The sequence below is a fragment of the Pseudopipra pipra genome, chromosome 8 (assembly GCF_036250125.1).
Source record: "Pseudopipra pipra isolate bDixPip1 chromosome 8, bDixPip1.hap1, whole genome shotgun sequence".
Lineage (NCBI taxonomy): Eukaryota > Metazoa > Chordata > Aves > Passeriformes > Pipridae > Pseudopipra > Pseudopipra pipra.
Genome location: NC_087556.1, coordinates 21,962,168 through 21,984,810, shown reverse-complemented (window position 1 = coordinate 21,984,810; position 22,643 = coordinate 21,962,168). Strand labels below are relative to the sequence as shown.

Here is a 22,643-nt window from a genome sequence, read left to right as displayed (position 1 = left end):
GGACATATTTGTGGTAGACTGCTTGCTAATATTTGATCGTTGTGATAAACAGTCTACTAGCCTGCTTTTAAAGAACACTATATTTTTTAATGTCTGTTCTTTCAAAAATAGTGTGCTCTATGGCCTTTTAGTGCTTTCATTATATGTTTTCAGATCTTAGTTTAAATAAGGTTATGCAATAATTCATATATATAATGTCATGAGATAACTGTTATACTAAAACCAAAACTAAAATAAGCCGCGAAGCATTGCATTTCAGCTTTCAAAATTGTGAATTTTTGCAAGTGCTATCTAAATCTCAGAACTGCCTCAGCCTTCAGTGACAGCCTCTCTTCCCACACCTCTCTTGGGTGCAGTCACATGGCACCTACATGTCAGATGGGGGATCAGACTCGGACAGCATGGACTTAGAAGGGGCAGATCCTGCCTGACCAAGCTGATCTCCTTTTATGATCAGGTGACCCACCTGGTGGATGAGGGGAAGGTTGTGGATGTGTCTACCTGGACTTCAGCAAAGCCTTTGACACCGTCTCCCACAGCATACCCCTGGAAAAGCTGCAGCCCACGGCTTGGACAGGGGTACCCTGTGCTGGGTCAGGAACTGGCTGGAGGGCTGAGCCCGGAGAGTGCTGGTGAACGGGGCTGCATCCAGTAAGTGGTGTCCCCGGGGATCAGTGTTGGGCCCAGTTCTGTTTAATATCTTCACTGATTGTCTGGATGAGAGGATTGAGTGTACCATTAGCAAATTTGCAGATGACACCAAGTTGAGAGGGAGTGTCAATCTGCTGGAAGGCAGGAGGGCTCTGCAGAGGGACCTGCACGGGATGGATAGATGAGTCAAATCCAAGGTATGAGGTCCAAGAAGGCCAAGCACCAGATCCTGCACTTCGGCCACAACAACCCCATAGAGCACTAAAGGCTGGGGACAGAGCAGCCAGGCAGAAAGGGACCTGGAGGTTCTGATTGACAGGAAGCTGAACATGAACCAGCAGTATGCCCAGGTGGCCAAGAAGGCCAATGGCATCCTGACCTGGATCAGCAATAGTGTAGCCAGCAGGACTAGGGAAGCAATTCTTCTCCTGTACTGGGCACTGGTGAGGCCACACCTCAAGTACTGTGTCCAGTTCTGGGCCCCTCAATTTAGGAAGGATATGGAGATGCTGGACCATGTCAGAAGAAGGCCAGCAAGGCTGGTGAAGGGACTCAAGCACAGGTCCTATGAGAGAGCTGGGGTTGTTCAGCCTGGAGAAGAGGAGGCTCAGGGGAGACCTCATCACTCTCTACAACTCCCTGAAAGGAGGTTGTAGCCAGGTCTCTTCTCCCAGGCAACAAGCAGTAGGACTAGAGGGCACAGTCTTAAGCTGCACCAGAGGAGGTTTAGTTTAGCCATTAGGAAGAAGTTCTTTACAGAAAGAGTGATTGGGCATTGGAATGGGGTGCCCAGAGAGGTGGTGGAATCACTGTCCCTGGAGGTATTTGAGAGTGGTTGTGGCACTTAGTGCCATGGTCTAGTAGACAAGGTGGTGTTAGATCAAAGGCTGGACTCGATGATCTCAGGGATCTTTTCCAACCCAGTTGATTCTGTGATTCAGTAATTGAAGGGAGGCCTACAAGAAAGATGGGGACAAACTTTGTAGCAGGGTCTGTTGTGATAGGACAAAGGGTGATGGTTTTAAACTGAAGGAGGGTCATTTTAGGCTAGGTATAAGAAATAAGTATTTTACAATGAAGGTGTTAAAACACTGGCACAGGTTGCCCAGAGAGGTGGTAGATGCCCCACTCCTGGAAATATTCAAAGTCAAATTGGAAAGGGCTCTGAGCAACCTGATCTGAATGAAGATGTTGCTGCTCATTGCAGGGGTTGTGGACTAGATGGCCTTTAAAAGGTCCCTTCCAGCTCAAACTGTTCTATGACTCTACGACTTAAATAGCCTTTACTATGAAAAAATCATAGTAAAGAGTGTACAAGTAGAAAGAGAGAAAAGGACAACATAAAGAAAAGTGAAAATGACTGGCTCTTATATTTAATCAGGTAACTATTAGATTAACTAGAAGTTACTTTATATTGTATCAGTGGCACTACAGTGGCATGAGGTATAAAATTTACCTTATTTAGGTTTTCAAGATTTAGTCTTGGCTTGCTGAGGAATTACAGAAAATAATAATCCCATTTAAATATTTTCCTCACTTAATGAGAGAGTAATGTGGTAACTTGCGTTTTTGACAAGACAAAAACTGGCTTTATAAATGTGTAAATTTGATCACTTTATATATACAGTGTATGTGAAAGAAAGTAGTTATGTATTAAAGACAGATGGAAATGGATAGACAACAGGAAAAGGTTATGGCTCAATCGAAGTAAAAGTTATATATCTCTAGCAGATCTGTGGAGGCCAAGGTTTTTCTACAGATGTCCAAATAGGTTTGTTCAGCTCTTCTTTTACTGTCTCTCACGCATCTGAACCTAAGGTTCTCCTGGTACTTCTGTAGCTATACAGACAGACAATTTTTAGTTTTGCTTTGAGGGATTCCCATTAGTAGTACTGGGTAATGGCTCATCTGTCCCAAAAGATTCATCCAGTGCAGGTTTACACAGTGGTCTATTTTTCTATCATTAGTTGAACCGTAACAGACTTCTATCCCTTTGCAGTGGAATCTTGAGCTCCTAAAACAAAGGAAGAAAACAAGAAAATTATTTCAGTTTGTGAACAAATGTAATCCATGTCTAGCAGTATCTTTAGCTGAGAATATCTCTAAGCAGCCTCTGTACCATCTGCAACAACTTTGTTTTGAGAGACTGATAAACAGCAAAAAGAGAAAAAAATATTTTCTTTTTATGCAGTAAGCATTCACTCTTTAAAAGTGGCTTCAAATCTTAACTCTTTTTGCCAAGTTCTGAGGTATGTTGGGTGATATGAGTGTGTCATAAACATATCAGAAAAACATTGAACACTATTTTGTCTAGTAAAATTAAGACAGAGTAACTATTAAAAATGGTTTCCTGAATATAAGACTTTTTTTTGGTCAGTCTATGCAGCATTTAAACACCTTTTATTATTTCATATCTTCCTTACATTTTTATTTCTGCCTAACTTTTCACTAAATTTATTTTGAAAAAGGTTTATTAATAGAAAATGAAATTCTTTGTTTAGTATATATATGTATTTGTTTCTTTAAAAATACTCCAATAAAAACAAAAATTTGAAGCTTCTCAAAGCATATATAAACCAGAACTTTGATAACACTGATTTTTTTTTTTTTTAATGGTGAAAAGTTTTCCTTTTTTTTTTCTCCAGGAAGGACTTCTTACATGGAAAACATTCTCATAAAGAATCTCAAAAGCCATTTATTTTATGCCCTTCCTCCCAGGTGATTACAAAACACTTATAAAATCAGACTCTGAAATCAGGTGAAATGCAGAACTACACAAAAATTACCAGAATCACTGTTTAAAAATTTCTTATTTAAATTGGCATATCAATATTTTCATTTTCCAATTTATAGCCAGAAAATGCATCTTGCTAGATAGTGTAGTGAATAGATCTGTATCTTCTTATTAGAATGAACTTTCTGTGCAGATGTTAAGCCTTAGGAAAAAAACCTCTTGAAATTAATCTGCTTTTCACCCTCAGTTAAGATCTGGCCTAATACTATTTTGATCCCCTCTCCCCTATTATGATTATGTTAGAAACTGTCCTGAAACTTATAAAGTAATATTTTTGTTTTGAAGCAAAACATTGCAAATGAACTGGAATTCATGAAACTCGAGGCAACAAGAAGGTTTAGAATGTTTAATACGAGGGGATTACTTAACAAGCTCTTAAGTTTTACCTTGTTACCTCTTCTGTTGAGCCTACCAATATTCACAGAATCATAGAATCAGCTGGGTTGGAAGGGACCTCCGAGATCATCAAGTCCAACCCTTGATCCACTAACGCTGCGGTTACTAGACCATGGCACTAAGTACCTCATCTTAAAAAACCTCCAGGGACGGAGAATCCACCACCTCCCTGGGCAGCCCATTCCAATGCCTGATTACCCTCTCTGTAAAGAAATTCTTTCTAATATCTAACCTAAACCTACCCTGGTACAACTTGAGACCATGCCCTCTTGTCTTGCTGATAGTTCTCTGGGAAAAGAGACCAAGCCCCACCTGGCTACAACCTCCTTTCAGGGAGTTGTAGAGAGTGACGAGGTCTCCCCTGAGCCTCCTCTTCTCCAGGCTGAACAGCCCCAGCTCCCTCAGCCTCTCCTCATAGGACTCGTGCTCAAGTCCCTTCCCCAGCCTTATTGCCCTCCTCTGGACCTGCTCCAGGACCTCGATATCCTTCCTGAACTGAGAGGCCCAGAACTGGACACAGTACTCGAGGTGTGGCCTCACCAGCACTGAGTGCAGGGGAAGAATCACTTCCTTGGACCTGTTGGTCGCACTGTTCCTGATCCAGGCCAGGATGCCATTGGCCTTCTTGGCCACCTGGGCACACTCTGGCTCATGTTCAGCTTCCTGTCAATCCAAGAACTGTTGTTTTACAACAGTTTGTCTTTCAAAAGATTACCTCATTTTTACTGAAATGTCAAAAGATGGGACGCTTATTTTTCTTAGTAATCCCTCTCCCCTTGCCCTCCACCGTGATTAATCACCTTGCATTTCTCTTTTTTCAGCTTCTCATTATTGGTTCTTGTTAGGCTATTCCTGAGGCATGAGGTAATTCTCTATTATCTAGTATTTCCTCCAAATAAAGGTACTTTGTATCGCTCTCTGAGACTGAAGCCCAAACAGCTCCTCTGCAGCTGAGTTAAGAGAGAAAACACGTGCATCCCTGTTGATCTCTGGTAGCTGCAAAGGTAGAAATACAAACCAGTATCAATATTTAGTTCCAAACTTTTCAGTATAAAACTTGTTTTTCTCATTTCACAGTAGATTGCTTTTCATTGAAAACACAAAGATTTCAATATTTAATCCTATTTAAGTAACCAAAAGTTTGATTGTCTATTTCTGGCAATTGTCTTATGTAATTTTTTCTCCTGGTAAAAGCAAAATTATTACTTCAGAAAAGATTAAGGAATCTGAATATTCATTTCTTGTAATTACTGCCCAAGAGGATAAAATGGACACTAATGGAAGGTGACAATGTATAGCTCTTTTTAAACAGTTATTTAGATAAGAACTTATTTGAATATAGATAGAATATTCTCTGAGTGCTTTGGTCTTGACTTTTGTTTGTGCTTTAATCTGCTTTCCAGTGTTGAGCAGGAGCCTTTGTGTATAGTTAAATACAAAGGTAGTGATTTCATCATTCAGTTCAGCATTCTAAGCTTTTGATCCTGCCATTTCATTTTATATTTTTTTCTACATATTTTTTTTCAGACAGTCTGTCAGACCACCTTGCTCAGTGAAATAATTACGACCTGCTGTTTCATTTAGATGTACAACCATCTGAATTTTAAGAGAAAACTGCCTTTATGGATGTTAGCTGAACTAGCAGCTGTCCACAATTTCTCAATTTCTTAGTTCACCTCTCATCAAGAAGGAGTAGATCAGAGAAAAAAAAAAAGTAATCAAGAAAAGCCACCGCTTTTTTGGATGATCTGGCTCTGAGGAATATAGGCAAAGAATTGATCATTATTTCAAAGAGCATTATAAGGGAGTACTTCTCCTGTTATATCCCTCATGGCCACTATAAGAGAGGAAGAGGCTGCTCTGCTGAACATATATCAACTGTTCAATTTATTTAATTTTTGCTTTTGCCAGAAATCAGACTTCAGGATCTTTTGTACACCCAAATTCATCATAGTCCTTTAGTGTTTTTGCTGCCCAGTAGTGTCTAAAAGGAAATAGTTTAGTCATCCTGTTTCAGGACAGATTTGCTTTAACATTGGAGCAGGCTGCACAGAGAACTTGGGCAGTCTCTGTCCTTGGATATTATTCAATAACTAAATGGATAAAAGTCCAAGTAATTTCATCTGATCTCAAAGCTGAGAAGAAAGCTGCTTTGAGAAGAAAGCTGCACCTAGAGACCTCGTTACATCTGTTCCATCTGGAAGCTGATCTTTGTGGGAGTGGTGTTACTTGATCCGTTTTATGTGATAGGGCAGTAACACTGAGCTGTATCCAGAGGAGTAAAAGGGAACAATCTTGAGATTGTTCCACCACAATGATCTCAATGATTTGAGTCAGACAAATCTTTTTTGACATAACAGCGAGAACTGGTAAACACTTGAAGGAGTGTGAACTGTGAATTGACCTAGAGATGTTCACTGCAGAGCTGAAGTGTCTGTGGCTTAGTTCAGTAACTGATTGCTGCATGTCCTGAACTTAGCAGCTGAACAGTCAAACTGCAGCTCTAAGGTTGCAAGCTCGAAAGTTTTCCCAAGTGTTATACTGAATAAACTGAAGAAAGCAAACATGACTTTCCCTGTGTTTTATCTTTGAGCATTTTAATCCCAAACTGGAACAAAACTCACAACATTTAACCCTTTCTCATTTTGCAATTGTTATGTAGATATTTGCTTAAAAAAATCACATTTATCACAGAAAAAAAATTCCATATACCTTGTGTTACTACTTTTTCAATATATGAAGATACATAGCTGACTGTGATAAAGTTGTTGTTGTGTTTTTAATTAATTTTTATGAGATATTATAGAGACTATGATTATAGTGGGTATGCTATTGCTGAATTTTATAACTTCATAGGTTGTTATTTTATAATTTCTGGCATATTGTTTTATAGGGGCTTAGTTATAATAGATTTGCCTTTATTACAGCATATAATGAATCAGTTTAATGAGATTATACTATTTTTAAACTTGACATTTAGCTCAGTCTTGGTTTTTCAATTAATCAAAATATAGTAATCTTTTTCAGCTAAATTTCTTCAATTATCATTAGAATGAAATAATTTTATATGCTGCTGAAGTCTACTATTGAAAAATTCAAGCTGTGAGTCTCAGATAATTTCCCAGTTGCAATAAAGATTAGGAGTAGGGTGGGCTAATATTTCCCACTTACCTTATAGTTGTCCTTCTACCAAATGATGGCCCAGTTCTACCTTCCAGTGTCTCTTTTCTGCTTTTTTGTTCATAAATGAAGAAAGAAATGCAATGAAAAGTGACAATACTGTGTGGATTTATTTTTTGTTACTTATGAGGGGGAAAAAGCTATTTCTAATTCTGAGGGAGACTGCAATTCAGTGGCAAACTAAACCACTATGATTTCTGTCAACTAGCCTGACTTCTTCCTGTGCCTTGATTAAACATCTCTGCTACTTTACTAGATCAGTTTCAGCATGGTTTGTTTGACCTTTTTTTTCTTTTTTTAAGCACTCAAAGTCTGTAATGTATGTCAGTGACAATGAAAAAATTGTTGTCTTTTATTCCTGGCAGTACACTGGTTGAACAAGCACCAGAACTGGGGCATAGGAGGAAGCAACACTGCATAGATGACCCTGATATGAACAATTTGGAAGCACAGCTTGAGGACAAAGTTGCACTTCATGACTGATGTGGTCTAATGGCTTGTTTTTGTGAGAACAGGTAAATTATTCTTCAGATCTGCCCAGCTGCATGACCCCACCTTTTCCCTCACACCAGCTCTAGCAATTAACTGATAGCGTGATAAATTGATTCAAGTATTTAAACCACAGACAAACTATTCATTTTCCTTTCTTTCTTAGGTTTGTTTTCTTCTAGTTCAGCAAGTTTAATTGACTCAATTCAGGGCACGATGTATGGGAGAGCCAGAATGTGAAAGTAGGAGAAAGAACAGTGTCTATAGTCTGAAGGAAGAGAAACAAGATCCCCCCCTTTTGGTCATGGTGAGCTAGTAGATCAATTCAAGATCTAACGTTAAAATTAATCCCATGCTGTTAGTTTGCGCAACAACCCAACAGTTTTCAGAGAAAAAAAAATTGTTATTTATTACCTCTATTTAATTCCAAAATTAAATAGTCAGCATCCATATTTCCTGGACTAGTTCTGGGTAACACAGTGATTTGAAAGCACCTGTCTGATCCACTTTGCTAGCTCTGGCAAGTTACAGAATTCTCAATATGAGCAGAGTGTCTGCTTTTTATCCTAACTTTGATTTTTGACACTAGCAAATGGCTTCTTTAAAAGATATTTTGTAATGCATGCTTTGAGGTCACCTCTTGTATTAGGTACATTGTTTAACTTGGTGGTTCATGAAATAGTGTAAATTAGAATTGCTAGTAGTCCATCAACTTAGTTAATTTGACAATGATCCAGTGAATGTAAGAAGTCATACATTTTCTAGGCCGCGTGATCTGTGTATTTAATTAACAGTGCTAAGACATCTGTGTTTTCAGAAGCAGCATTTTCTTTCAGTTTACTTGAGTGGTTAGAAATACTTGTTTTGAATATCTGACTGTAATATAGTAGAGTGTATATTTATTAATAGTATCTAAATCTGAAGAGATTCCAGGAAGAATGAAAATCCACTGTACGGAATACACTGTCTGAGTTGCATTTTCTTCTTTCCAATTTGCATATTAATATTATCACTTTTGCCTGGTTGTATTGTTACAATGAGATTTATCTAGGATCAAAAACTAGAAAATGCGAGAATGAAGCTGTTTGGGATTTTGGAGATGATTTTAATTAAGTGATCTAGAACTGAGGTTGCTGCTATATGTGACAATAACACACCTCTGTGCTAAATTGTGAGGTTTTATTTTGCATAGAGAGTTAAGTCCAATATCAGAATTAAACACACTTGTTTAACATTGAGAACTGGAAAATACAAGAAGAGATTTGGTAATTGGAAATATTAAAACAGAATATTCATCAGCTCACAATGATAATGTTAGTCAAAGTGCTTATTATACAAGTTTCAACTAGAATAAAGGACCCAAGCATTACTTAATTTAAACTATGTCAACGTTCTTTAGAATGTCGAAGCTAGGGGAGATACCAAGGAAAGACATCTAAACGAGTATAAAAACATGTCCTAGAGGACTGTAGAAATACTTGGAGAAACAAATCCCTCAACCTGTGAAGAAAAGGTTAATAGAGATGGGACATTTTCTGTTTTTTGAAAAGAGGAAGAGATTAGCTCCCTTTATATATTCATATAAATAATTATACATAATTTATTAACAACCTCTACAGTAACAAATAATATGGCTATTTCAAGGGAAATTTGTCAGAAGAGAAGTTGAATACATTATAAACTACTCCTTTGGCTCTGAAAAGTTTTCTTCTTATCTGGGTCTTCAAGTGCATGCTTACAGAGAAGACATTAAAAATACCACCTTTCAAAACTAAATATATATGTAATTGCATGCCAGCATGGGGCATTACATTAGCAAGTGAATGAAACACAGATTTTAGAATATGTCCTGCACATTTCCAAATGCAATATGATTTCTAAATAGAGAGTTTTGAGTATTTTAAATTGTATCGCTAGATGGCAGTAATAACCAAGTGAAACGAAACAACCATATAAAATCTTTGGCATGACATACTGCTATGTGCAAACCCAGGTCATATAATTATTATGATAATTTGTAGGTCTGTTAACAGGATATAAGATACTACAAAAGGACATTTGCAATGCTTTCTAGGACTTTAGGGGTCCTAATAGAATCTTCAATTTGTTCTATTTGTTTGATGTTTAAAAAACAAGCCAAACCAACAACAACAGCAACAAAACAGCTGGGAAGTCAGGTGCCCAATGTCCAAAGTGGATGTTTCTTACGTATTAAGACTCAGAGCCTAGAAGACAGGAAATGAACTAGTGAATATAAACTGTTATAAGCAGGGGGCAGGTGCAGTTCCAGAATATTATTGGAAGATACACAAATTAAAGCATCTAAAATAGTGTCCATTTGTAGGATTCAAACTAGCTTAAAGCAAGAAAATTTTAGAAAAAAATTCGATGGCATGGAGGAAACAAGTACAGTAATTATGAAATCAAAATAGTAACTTAAGTAACTGATTTAACAGTGTCTAGTTTTCTGTGTATTTATTAATCAATGACTGTACTATGTCACTGCTGTGACACAGTACAGATATGCCATACAGCCACTGGAAAAGGAAAATAATCCATCACAAATACACCATATAGCTCCTTTGTGAGTGTCCAATTTTTGGTCCTCCAGTACAGGAAAGGCATTGATAAACTGGACCAAGTTCAGTGGATGGTCACTAAGACAGTCAGAAAAGGGTTGAAGTTCATTTCCCTTGAGGACATACTGAGAGAACTTCTTGCCTTTGGGGAAGAGAAAGATTCATGGGGACCTAATAACAGCTTCCCAATACAAGGTTTCCAAGCTGGTCCCACGCCCTTCACAGTGGTCCGTGGTAAGTGGGAGACAATGGATATGAGCTGAAAGAAGAGAGGTTCTGACAAGGAAAAGCTTTTGACCTTGAGGACTGACAAATGTTGTGAGATTTTGCAGCTTCATCCTTGAAGGTTTTAAGAGCCGAATGGGATAAAGCCCTGACTAACCTAGTCTGACAGCCTCAGCTTGCCTTGCTTAAAGCCAGAGATTTACCTAGAGACCTCATGAGAAGCTTTCCAACATAAATTACCCTAAAATCCGGTATTAACCAGCCAGGTGCAGGTTTATGAACAGGGAATGAAACAAGGTGAGAGAAGGCACACTGCCACACTATGGCAATAAACCGAATAGCAGTTGACATCCTAAAGTAGGATATCTAAAATAGTTCAAAAGCTATTGGAACTTAATATTGTTAAAAATTTGCCATATTTACTTTGTTTATTTGTGTCCAATTTCCTCTATGTGAAATGCTATCCCATACACATTCTGGAGCCCTTTTCTAATGTTCTTTGGTCTGTTCTGCTTTGCTTTTGTTCTCACACCTGCCCGCCCCTCAAAGCTTTCCTCATCTTCCCTACTTTGTCCACTAAACTAATTTTTCTTCCCATGAATAGAAACACTATCTTGTATCAGAAAATGGAATAGCTACATATCTTTATTTGGAAAAGAAAAAAAATTTCAAAATTATTTTAGCTGTTCTGTGGCAACAAAGAAGACACTGAATCTAAATCAACATCCTGATATATAAGGAATTTTTAATTGGATAGCCTACAGGCTGGAGAATTTATAAAGCAAACGCTTCATTTCCAGTCTCCTATAGAATAAATCCTCTGTGTGTTCAGTCATGCTAAACATCTGGCTTTGTATTATTCACAATGAATTAACACTGACATAGCACCCTTTCTTCCTAGATCTTAGGATCTATACACAGTATCTCTGTGTGTGTGAGGGCTGAAATCATATTACCACTATTCTTTTTGTATGTACTTTAGGAGCAGTTAAGATTAGATAAGACTTAGCTTTGGCCTTTCTTTCTTGTATCTGAATAGGGCTCTCTTCCACAAGCAACAATTTGAAAGGAATCAACCAGCCTGACTACAGGTAGTAAAATCAGCCCTTGAATTTAAGAGAATGACTGTTTTGCTGCCTCCAGTGACTGCACCAGGAGCAGATAAGTAAGAGCTGTTATAATAGCCAAGCAGGACAGGACCGAGATTCAGCTCCAAGTAAATCTAGAGTCAATAAAGACAAATTCTGGGCTTTCCTCTGTGTTTTCTCTTTACAACATAGAGAGCTGAGAGAGCTATTGATTTTTTTTTTCCTTCCTCTCCACACCACCTCAAAAGAAGTCAGATACACACTAACCAGTTCTGCTGGAAAATGTCATATATGCATACATAAATTTCAGATTGTTCTGTTTCTCTTAATTTGAATAAATTTAGTGGGAGAATGCAAGTACTGTTCATAATCACATTCATCACTTTAGTTGTTCTTGTTTTGAGAATTTTGTAGTCAAACCAGATAGGTCTTTTGTATTTGATGCCCATATTTAAAGATCATTATGGACATTAAAGTCAAAGAACAGAGCTTTCCTGGCATACAGAGGAATCAATTTAGTTAGAACACCTGAGTAGCTGTCTTATTCAAACATTGCAATACTTGTGACAGTTTAATTGGATTTTGCTCCAAAACATGTTTTACATTAATGTTAAATAGTGTGCAAAGTTTTCAGTATACTGTAGGATCTTTGGAACGTTAAACTAATATCTTTTTTTAATATATCTATTGCTAGATGTCTGCTTTATGTACCTTCCCAGATCTAAGCTCAGCTTCTTGAGAAGAGCTGAACTCAGCTGATGAACCTGTTTTCATAGTGACCTAACAAAACGGGAAAGTGCAGCTGTTGAGTGGACTTTTAGTAGCAGAAAGGCATTCTGCCAAGTTTAAGTAAGAAGGCTCTAGGCAGATAATTTTCCCCTCCCCCTATAAGAAACAGTATGTCATTACCAGCACTGAATCTAGCAGCAGGAAAAAACATTTCAGCTTCAAAATGCAACTTAATTAGACTTTCAATGTTAAAATTAAAGCTGTGAGAGCTCAGGAAGATCTACCATCTCAGCAAACTCCTAGGTTAGTTTGCTTAAAAAAGGGGTTTTGCTATTCCTTTTGCTGTCATTAAGGTGAACTGAATTAAAACAATGAAAAAGGAGAACAAATTTAGGATATCTTGAGGTCTCTATGAATTAAAACAGCAAGAGATAAGTGAGAATAAAAAACCGACTAGAGGGGGAGGATCATTTGCTTTGGATATTTAAAATATATAAACAAAACATTTGTTACACAAGAAGCTGGATGTCTAAGGCCCAGAAACTGAACTGTAATTATGTTTTATAATTATGACACTGCAATTTACTTTGAGGAATTGATAATTTTTGTTCATATTTAAATATTACAGACTTAAAATACTATAAACTTGGCATGCATCTGTCACCATGGGGTCTTAATTTCTTTTGCTTTTTACCATGACCTTTGTAGTAAATTTAAAGATTCTTACTTAAAGGTGAACTTTTTGTTTCATGTCTACCCTGATTCGAGTTATAGGTTGCACTATCTTTTGCTTTCCCATAACAGGGATATGAAGAGTTTTGTACTGTTTATTCAATTGTTGAATTCCTCACTGGCATGGGTCCCATACTGCAAACTGTAGTTATTAAAATAAAGCCAGTGTATATTACCTCTTATGTAGAAAATATCAATCTAGATGTGCATTAGTTCCAGAGAAGCTGTTGAAGAGATTATTTTTGTGAATATTTTGGTGAATATTTTCACCATCAACACTGAGTGATTGGTTCTAGTCCCTGACCTATTCTCATGAATTATTTGTACCCACCTGAAATGGATAGTGTATGCACTGTCAGAGTATATTGTCCAGAGAGGAAGAATTATCTTTTGTAATATCTTTTGTTATCTATGTGCTAGAGGTTGCTTATATACTGTATTACTTAGAGAAACTGAAACGTATTATTTTCCACCACGCACTGACTCTTTAAACTAAAGTATTAGACAAAACTGGTATCTAGCATACAGTCAAAATAAAATGTTGAGACTTTACTCTTTACATCCATTGATAAGAGGGGATGGGTTTTTTGCATTGCTCAAAGATCCAAAATCTCAAAGCAATGAACTTCAGGGTTCAAAAGACATGGGCTATTTGTCTGGGTGCTGAATTTCAGAGTACAAAACTCATTCTTTCCTCCAGGGGAGTTTTCTGGATACAGTCATATCTTTTGCAGTCATAATAAAGACAAACTAAACCAAAAAATAAACAAAAATGGCCATTTGAAGTGGAAGTTCCATTTGCAGTAAAATTGGATTGTACAGGCTTTCTCCTCACTTGGTCCTGTACAGCATGCAATTTGTGATAAAGGATGAAGAAATAGCAAAGTGTAAAATCTCCTCATCCATTGCTACTCACTACAACTATTCATAGGCATATGTACAAACATAACTAAGATATTAATTATTGTAATCTTCCCATTTCAATTCCTTTTTTCTCCTCAGTCATTTCTGGTATGTGTTCAACCAGTCACTTCTCCCTTATCTTTTGGTCCAAACCAGAGAAGTCAGCCTAGAAAACTGACCTCCACATTTTCACATAAATTCAGCTGTTGGCAAGTGTTGACATGGCACAATTAAATACCATGCACTTGCTCAGATCTCAGAAGCAGTATAACTTAGAATATCAATGTTCTTAGGCTACTGGCTTTGCTGATAAAGCAGAGTAAGTTGTTCAAAGCAGAACAATGCAGTAATTCATCACTATCACATTTGGAACCTGATTTAGCGTGAATATCAGCACAATCTTGCATTCCTGCGTGTAAACTGACTCTCCTGATGTGGAAACAACAACTGACATTTTGCAGGTTATTGTGCCATGAATGAGTGAAATTCTGGCAACAAAGAAATCAATACCAAAAATCCTGGAGGTCGTTTCTGTCTGGGTGTTGCCACTAGATGCCAGTTGCATTTTGTTAGTGAGAAAAAACAAGTGATGTCAGGTGAATGCCTTTTAAAGTAGAGGTAGGGTCAAAGGCACAGCTTTGTGTTTTCTTAGCAGAGGAGCACAAATGAAATTAATGCTTGTGTATTAATGCAAAACCTCTGTGTCTCTTCACAGAAACTTTTGAGTTTAGGCACCCAAATTAAATGTTGAATACCAAAGCATATAATAACTCCTGTTAGTGTGGACACCGAAAATGAATTTTATGTCTGTTTAGCTTTTTCCTGACCTGATGATTACACATAGCAGCTATTCATTATCTATTCTGTTTCTTTATGCTGCCTTCTAGACTATGTAAAATGTTCTTTCCCTTTATAGAAAGACCTTCACTTTTTCTGAGGCTGAAATGTCTTTAAATCAATCCAGCTGAAGGTTAGCCTTTCAGCTCTGGTTCAGAATCCTACAGGCTCTTCCTTCCAGCTTTTAAGTTTGCTGTCAAGTCCTTTATCACCCTGTTACCTTGGAATCTGCCTGCTGGGGCTCATACTGTGCTTGCAGCAAATTTGCATGACAACTTTTTTCCCTAAGGACTTTGTAATTTCTCTTGGTACTTTAAGGAAGGCTAAAAATATTGAGATGCCTTGGTCCAATTTAGTTTTCCCAGAAGAAAGTTTTCTTACTTCTTACAAATGCTTATGATTGGATGTTCCTGTAACTCAAATTTCTTTTTGCTGTTATCTTCTTTCATTGTTTGTGTAGCTCATTTCCCTGGCACAAGTTGCAGAAAGAAACCACTACACACTTGATGCCAACCTCCTGCACTTTCCATCACCTCACTGAGGAAATTAGGATGGACAGGACATAAGTCATGGTGAAAATAAAGGAAGTTGAGACTTGCAAGTGGGAGAGGGTGTGAGTTTGGCCTGAGCTGAGACTGAGCAAACAAACACTTCCATAAGTGTTTGTTTAGTTATTTATGCTTTCTTTTTCCACATACCTGAGTCAGTTGTTATAAGTTTGTTATAAGTTTAACTGGCACTAAATTAAATTAAGTTAAAATAAATTTCCTCATTGTTAAGACTGGTTTACCTCTGATAGTATTTAATTCCTTCAGACCTTGAGTCAAAGTCCACAAGGACTTATGTGCTCGTAAGTTTTGCTATACTTTGGCTTTTCTGCCTGGTTTGCCTAGGACATCCCAGAAGTACAGAGCTGGAGACAACTGGGAACAGCTATTTCTGAACACTCATCTGTGAATAACTCCTGTCTAGTTTACATCTTGGGGTTAACCCAAACCTCTCTCCTCTTGCCAGGTTACAGAACTAAGAGTTTCAAATATCTTTTGTTGTACTATAGAGTTGCCCCAGATCACCTTCCATTCCATAAGTGTACTATGGAATTCTAGTCACCAGACAATAATTTTCTGTCTTGAATCATAATTCTCCACTGGTTTGCACCTTGTGTATTAATTTGCACATATGCAGAGTGAAATTAGGTGTTAAATGAAACCAGTCCAGTTTGGTAACAAATTGCATACCCTCTGAGGAGATGTAAATTATTGTGATGAAATTGAAGGGAGTAAGGAATTGAACCCTTTGTGGTGAAATAAAATGATTTTGTCTGATTGCTTTCACATGATATGGAAATTATAACACATCTTTTTGCCTGTCTTTATAACTAATAAAACATCTATGTGTATCATCAGATGAGATCAGCCAATAACATTTAGGACCTGAAATTGTTGTCTTTCTTAAGATATTAACAACCATGACAGTTCTTCAAAGAAAATATTCTCATTTAAATAATGACAGTTCAGTATAAGCACCAAAGATTTTGTGAAAATAGTTTTTTTTCTGAGATAATGACCATTGATTACTGAATGTCAGCAGTATCCTGTGGCTTCCAAAATGAATATTGATGGTATTCTGATGAGTAAATAGCACTAAATGCCCAATTTTATATGTATTATAAATATATATATAATATATATATTATTAATATAGCATTTAATATTGGTTTAGAAATCAACAGTTACTGAAAAAAAGTATTCCAAGAATCATAGAAATATTAGCTGGAAAAGACCTTTGAGGATCAATTAGTCCAACCTGCTGCTCAAAACCAGGCTATTGTCAACAATAGATAGTCAGCTGTGGCTTCTTAATGCACAAAGAGGGCATATAGGAAGAGGAAGCAAGAACAGGTGTCAAAGGAAGATGCTATAAAAGCATTGCTAAAGGATAAGATCTCTAAGGCCAAGCTTAGCTGGAGCTAACATTAGGTAAGGACATAATGAGTAACCATAATTGATTCCACCAGCATAGCAATAACAAAAGGAAACTGTAGGTCTGTTGATGAAAGTATCTAATCCTGTATTATGCTATTTCTGAAGGTTTTCATTTGCCTGCAGTTGACTAAGCATGGCTAGATTCAAAGCACAGGATTGCATTAACAAATCAAATAGAACTACATTATTTTATCTAGTTGTTTTACAATCTGCTTTTTATTTGCAATCTCAAGTTCTGTCTATGACAGTAGGACCGGAAATGGATTTATAAAGTTTTCCTTTTCCCTAGTTCTCCTTTGGGATAATTACACCTCAAGTTATAATATCACTGTACATCAGAGAGACATTGTTATCATTATGCCAGACATTACAGTTATAAATGTTATATGTTTTCTGTTGGTTCTATGTTATAGCTCATGAAACTTCAGCTGGTTACAGCTAGCTCAGTGAAACTATGTGCATTTCCATCAGGACCCTCAAGAAAATAAACCTAAAAGAAGCCTCAACTTGCTAGGTGATAATGTACTAACAGATTTTTATTTAGACTTTCAGCTATTTTCTCATTAAAACAATTAAATCAAAACAAAGTAGTTCCGATGTTTACAAAGTACTTAGCATTCAATATGAATCCTCTTGTCTACCATTATAGGTTCTTTCTCTTCCTTAAAAAGGAAGGTATCCAAACATCCTGTTTAGTACTCAGACCACATTCTCTTTCTCAGTGTTTTCTGTGCCAAAAAAAAGCAAATTCCCTTGGAATTTGGAAAGATAGCATCTCTCTCTGGCTTTATGCAGAATGCTGCATTACAATCCCTTTGTTCCTTTACTCCTGTACCTGGAAAGATTTGAATTTCCCAATGATGTCAATATTGGCAAACATGTTGAATTATTGTTAAACCAGAGCCCTCACAGATATTCTTTCAAATAGCTAAAGGTTTTTATTGTGATATTGTTTTTGTCATTATAGCTCAAGCCTGTGGGAAATTACTTTCAGCAGTTTTTGTGTGAACATGTGCTCGCTCTCTCTCTCTGTGTGCTTGCTCATGCTCTCTCTCTGACACTCACACACTGTTAGCCTGAATTTAGAGAAAAAACCCTGAAAACTTTGAAAAATAAATTAAGGAAACTGGAACATGTATCTGACAACATTAAGAACAGGTTTCTTAGTTGGTGATGAGGGTGCTGGAGCACCTCTCCTATGAAGACAGGCTGAGAGAATTGGGGCTGTTTATCCTGGAGAACAGCACCACGTTTAGCACCTCCCAGTGCCTAAAGAGTGTCTACAAGAAGGTTGGAGAGGGAATTTTTACAAGTGCATGTAGTGATAGGACAGAGGTGAACAGCTTTAAACTGGAAGAGGAGAGATTAGATTAGTTATTGGGAAGAAATTCTTTACTGTGAGGTTTGTGAGACACTGTAACAGGTTTCCCAGAGAACTTGCAGATATCCCATCTCTGGAAGTGTTCAAGACCAGGTTGGATGGGGCACTGAGCAACCTGGTCCAGTAAAGGTGTCCCTGCCTATGACAGGGGAGTTGGAAGTAGATGATCTTTAGGTCCCTTCCAACCCAAACCAGTCTGTGATTGTGATTATATCTGTCTTTTATTAAGAGATAAGATGTCCTGTTTATTTTTTAGGTTTCGTGGTGTGACTATTTAATGTTTATAGCTGTTTATCAAATACCATTTGGAACAATATGTATAAAGTGCCTTAGATCTGAGTGCCTCATGTTTCCATTCTCTGACAGTGATCTACAGTCAGTGACTCAATGTTGTTAATTGGTTAGTGCTTAATTCTGTATTCTTTATTTCAGTCTATGACTGAAATAGGAGCATAATTTCTTATCTGTGCATCATGACAATCAAATACAGTTGCAAAGCTTACAGTTAATTTCCAATTTGTCCTGAAAATGAAAGGCCACAAATATTCTCAACAAAGACAACCAAAGAAGTCGTGAGTGAACATCCTTTTGATCATGCAGTGAGAAAAGAAAATTAATTGGTAGAGCTACCAGAGGTGGACATAAAAAGGCAGTACCACTAGAAAAAGCCATCAGAGCCACTCCAGCTGAATACTTGCCCAGTTACTTGTAAGGCTAAGCTGCTAGCAATACTTTAAAGTCTTCAAATGGAAAATGGCCTGAACTTTACAGATGATTGAACTTGTTGGGTGTTACTAAAAGGAGATACTTTAAAGATTCAAAGCTAAAGTATTAAAAATGTTAGGACCACAAGTGTGTTCCTGTTAAAACTCATTGCTGTGACTTTCAGTGAAAACAGAATCAAGAATTTTTGTTGCTTCTCGTGATTACTAATTTGCTAGTACTGTAACACCAGTTATGTTAATCCTGATAAGGCAATCCTTGTGTTTATATTGTTCAAAAACTACTTTCAATCTGAACAAATGATTGGAGCAAAAAAAGGTGCAGATATTTAGAGGTCAAGTACTTTTGAAAAAGTGTATTATACCCAGTACCACAAAATCACAGATTGAATACAGCGGGTTTTCTGTCTATCATCTAAAAGAAGTTTATTAGTTCCAGAATCTGCCATGACTAAGAGCTGTCATTCCTCATCAAGTCCAGCTCTGAAACTCCAAAGCGCAGACAAGACAAGGTGTCTGTCTTGTTAGAAAAGTCCCTGAGGGCATTTGGGTGGATATCCTACTCTGAAGGGCAGCCTAGTTTTTCTAGAGGAGTAGCTTCTCTAAGGCCTGCTTTTCCAGGGGTTAGTACAGATCTGCTTACTGTGGCCTTCATAGTAGATAAAAACATCCTTCCAAGAGTCAATCAGAGATGTTAAATAAAGACATGACAACATAACTTAGAGGAGCTCCTGGCAGAACTCGGCAGCTTAGTGTCGCTTGAGTATTCGAATGAAAACGTCAGTTGACATGCAAGCAGAACAGAAACCGCTGCCAAGACAAGGTTTGGGCAAAACTCCTGAAGGTATATTTTGCAAGACACCTTCAGAGTGAGTAATATTAAAGTGCATTTAGACTTGGTGAAAAGGAAAGAATAAAAGGAATGTGGAACACTTTTAGCCTACAATAAATTAAGATAGGACATTGAGAAAGCAGGAGAAATGAGTGGAAGTGGATATCTTAAAAATTAGTATCTCTTCAGGGCAATAGTGGGCACTTTGAGATACTTTTGTTTTCTGGTGGTTAGGGGGTTCTTTTGGTGTGTGTGTGTTGTTTTTACTATCTCCCTGAGGAGACAGGGCTTACTTGTCATTGCTCTCTCTCTTTGCTGCTTTCCATCTGGTCATTGATGAAATTAGAATAACTCTTTTGAAATTAGAGTTATTTTCAAGCAAATTTGAAACACACTTAAATTCCTGTGAGATCTGTAATACTTAGATGCAGAAGATTTATTCAAAATAATGTCCCACTAAGTGAAAAGTAGGCAGAATACACCTGGTTCTTTGGAGTAAGGGTGAGATTCCTGAGGTCAGTAAAGCTTGATAGGGGAAGTATAGGATACAATTTCATAGGAGGGCTTAATTACTTTTGTTATTTGTAAATTAATTCTTTTTTCTTTAAAGACTTTCTTAAATTCTGTGCAACATCTAGGAATAAAACGTGTAAACTTGTAAGATCACATCCCTTATGTTGGAAAGAGGTTGTCTTAAAATATTTGTAAATATATGTCTGCAAATTCAGTTTTGGATTACAATCCTTACTGCCATGTTTGAAGATGGACATTTCTTTGATAAAATTTTGAGAAATACAAACTGTAGTGAATGATATTATTAATAAGGTCAAAAGGTCCTTGCAATGCTTATTCATTAATTAGCTCTAAACTGGTTATCATATTTTTATTGCCTTAATACAGGCTTATAGAAGCTGCAGGTGTTATTTGTCTAGAATATGGAATCATAGAATAGCTTGTGTAGGAAGGGATCTTGAAAGATCATCTGGTCCAGCCTTCCATGGGAAAGCGAGCCTGGGTGAGATTATTTGCAACCTGTCCCACTGCAATTTGAAAACCTCCATTGATGAGGACCCTCTCATGTTGCTGCAGACGTGGTTTGGTGAATGATCTCACTGGATTAAAATGTGAGATTTCTTTCAATTATTAATAATCTGTTTTACATATCAAGATCTTTCAAGGTATTAGAATAATTTTTTCCCTCTAGTTAAAGACGGATTAGTTAAGTCTAAGTATTACAAAGTTTAATAAACCTGTGAAATACAAAGAAATGTGTATCTATGATTCCCTGTATTCAAAGGTATTATATGAAAAAGTAATTTATTTAATGAGTTGGAAGGTTTCTAGGTTTATTGTTTCTTTCGAAAGCCTTGAGGACAGCACGGAAATTTGAAATTAAGACATGCAAAATTTAGATTTAAAATAGATACAGTTGTTGGTGATATGATTATGTTTAGACAGTAGAAATAGCTTATTAAGGAGATGCCATAATGACTGTTTCCAGCAAGTGTGGAGTAATTGGCTTGAGTAGCCACTTGATATCATCCTGGTGCAACAAAATCTGTTGCCAGATTTTAAAACCATTTAAAAACCTTTGATTGTTTTGGAATGATTGTTTTGGTTAACTGGTTCATTTATTTTTCCCACAGTCATGTAAAATCTGTTTAAGAAGCATTATGACAAAATGATTAAACCCCTCTTTTTTCCTTGCCTTTAGATGGCTGTAGATTTTTCAAGAAAATGTGACTTATCCTTTGTAGTCAGGTAGATAGCACCAGTTAGGTTATTTTGGCCCAAATATTCTATCAATGCTATATGAAAAATGTAGGGAATCTTTCAAGACTTCGAGTGATGGTTTTAATTCCAAGATCATTCAGCTGTGTTATGCCTCCTCTCTTTTTTTCTGAACAACAAACTTTATAAAGACAGTTACACTTTTGTCCAGGAAAAGCTGCTCTTTAATGCTCTCCCCTTGGCATGCAACTTGCTATAAAGGAGTAAAAGGTCTCAGCTGATTGCTGTGCACTTCTTTGTTGGGGAGGGGAGAGGGCAGAATAGATAAACTTCAGGTAAACTTTATAGGATTGAGAACAAAATTTCATATGAACTTTGTGGGAATTAATGTTCTCTGATACTTTTGCTGGAATAAAATATCCCTGATCTCTTAAATTGTCTTTCTTCTTCCACCTAGGCAGATTCCCTAGATCAACTAATTTTCTATTGTTTGTTTAATTTCCTATTACTTGTTCTTTCCTCTTAACTCATTCTGTTCTTTATACGTGTGCTCAGTTCTGTGACTGTTAGGTCTGCATTTTCTGTCATACAGTTCCCAGTATTTTCCCACAGTACTCCCCTGGAGTTGTAAAATATTTGTTTTGACAGATTGTCACTTTGTTTTCATGACTATGTTATGTTTACAAGAGATTACAAGTTTGTGTTGTCATTTGAAACTTTCACAAATCCTACATCTTATTGTGTAATCTAGAAGATTATTTACAGTCTACAAACTGATACAAGAATATCTTGTTTTTCAAGTCGAAGGAATGAACAAGTGTGTGCACAGGCTCACTGGCAATCTCAGAAATCCTAAGTAAGGAACTGTTTCTCTACATGTTTGAGATCCCAGTGCCTTCCTCTGGCAGCTGCCTAAGGAATATAAAGCTGGGACTGGGAGTGTCCAGATAGGTGTTAAGAAAGTGATTAAGGGTACAATAGTACTTCTATAGGAACAAAGAGTGATTGAAAAGTACAAGGATAATTCGGTCTGAATAAGGTGAATAATAAGGATTTGATTGAAGTGAAAAGATTAGTAAGAAATGACTACTGTCTTCCTTTTAGCTCTATCACGAAGTATGAATTAAGGAGATAAAGTGAAATTAAAGGACAAAGGCATTTTTTTCTCCCTGGAGTATAATCATTCACTGGCTTTTGCTGTTTCAGGAAGTCATTGAGACAAGTCAGGAGTTGATTGTAACTGCCTTTTAAGGGTTCCTTAACAGCAATTAGTAGAAATTTTTTCATTTGAGTACTTTGCAAGCACTACTTACTGAATCTTGAGCACAATGGCAAACAAAAAATAGGCAGTATATGAATTAAAGAAAATACCTCTACTTGAACTCCCAC

The 22,643-nt window shown here is 36.9% G+C and overlaps 1 long non-coding RNA gene across 1 annotated transcript; it reads right to left on the bottom strand.

The window, feature by feature from the left end:
• Positions 1 to 660: 660 nt before the first annotated feature.
• Positions 661 to 8,388, bottom strand: LOC135418088 (uncharacterized). Its single transcript, XR_010432310.1, has 3 exons — positions 7,013 to 8,388; positions 4,642 to 4,837; positions 661 to 2,665 (listed from the first exon to the last, which is right to left on the bottom strand). It is a non-coding gene; the product is annotated as an uncharacterized LOC135418088 (long non-coding RNA).
• Positions 8,389 to 22,643: the final 14,255 nt, after the last annotated feature.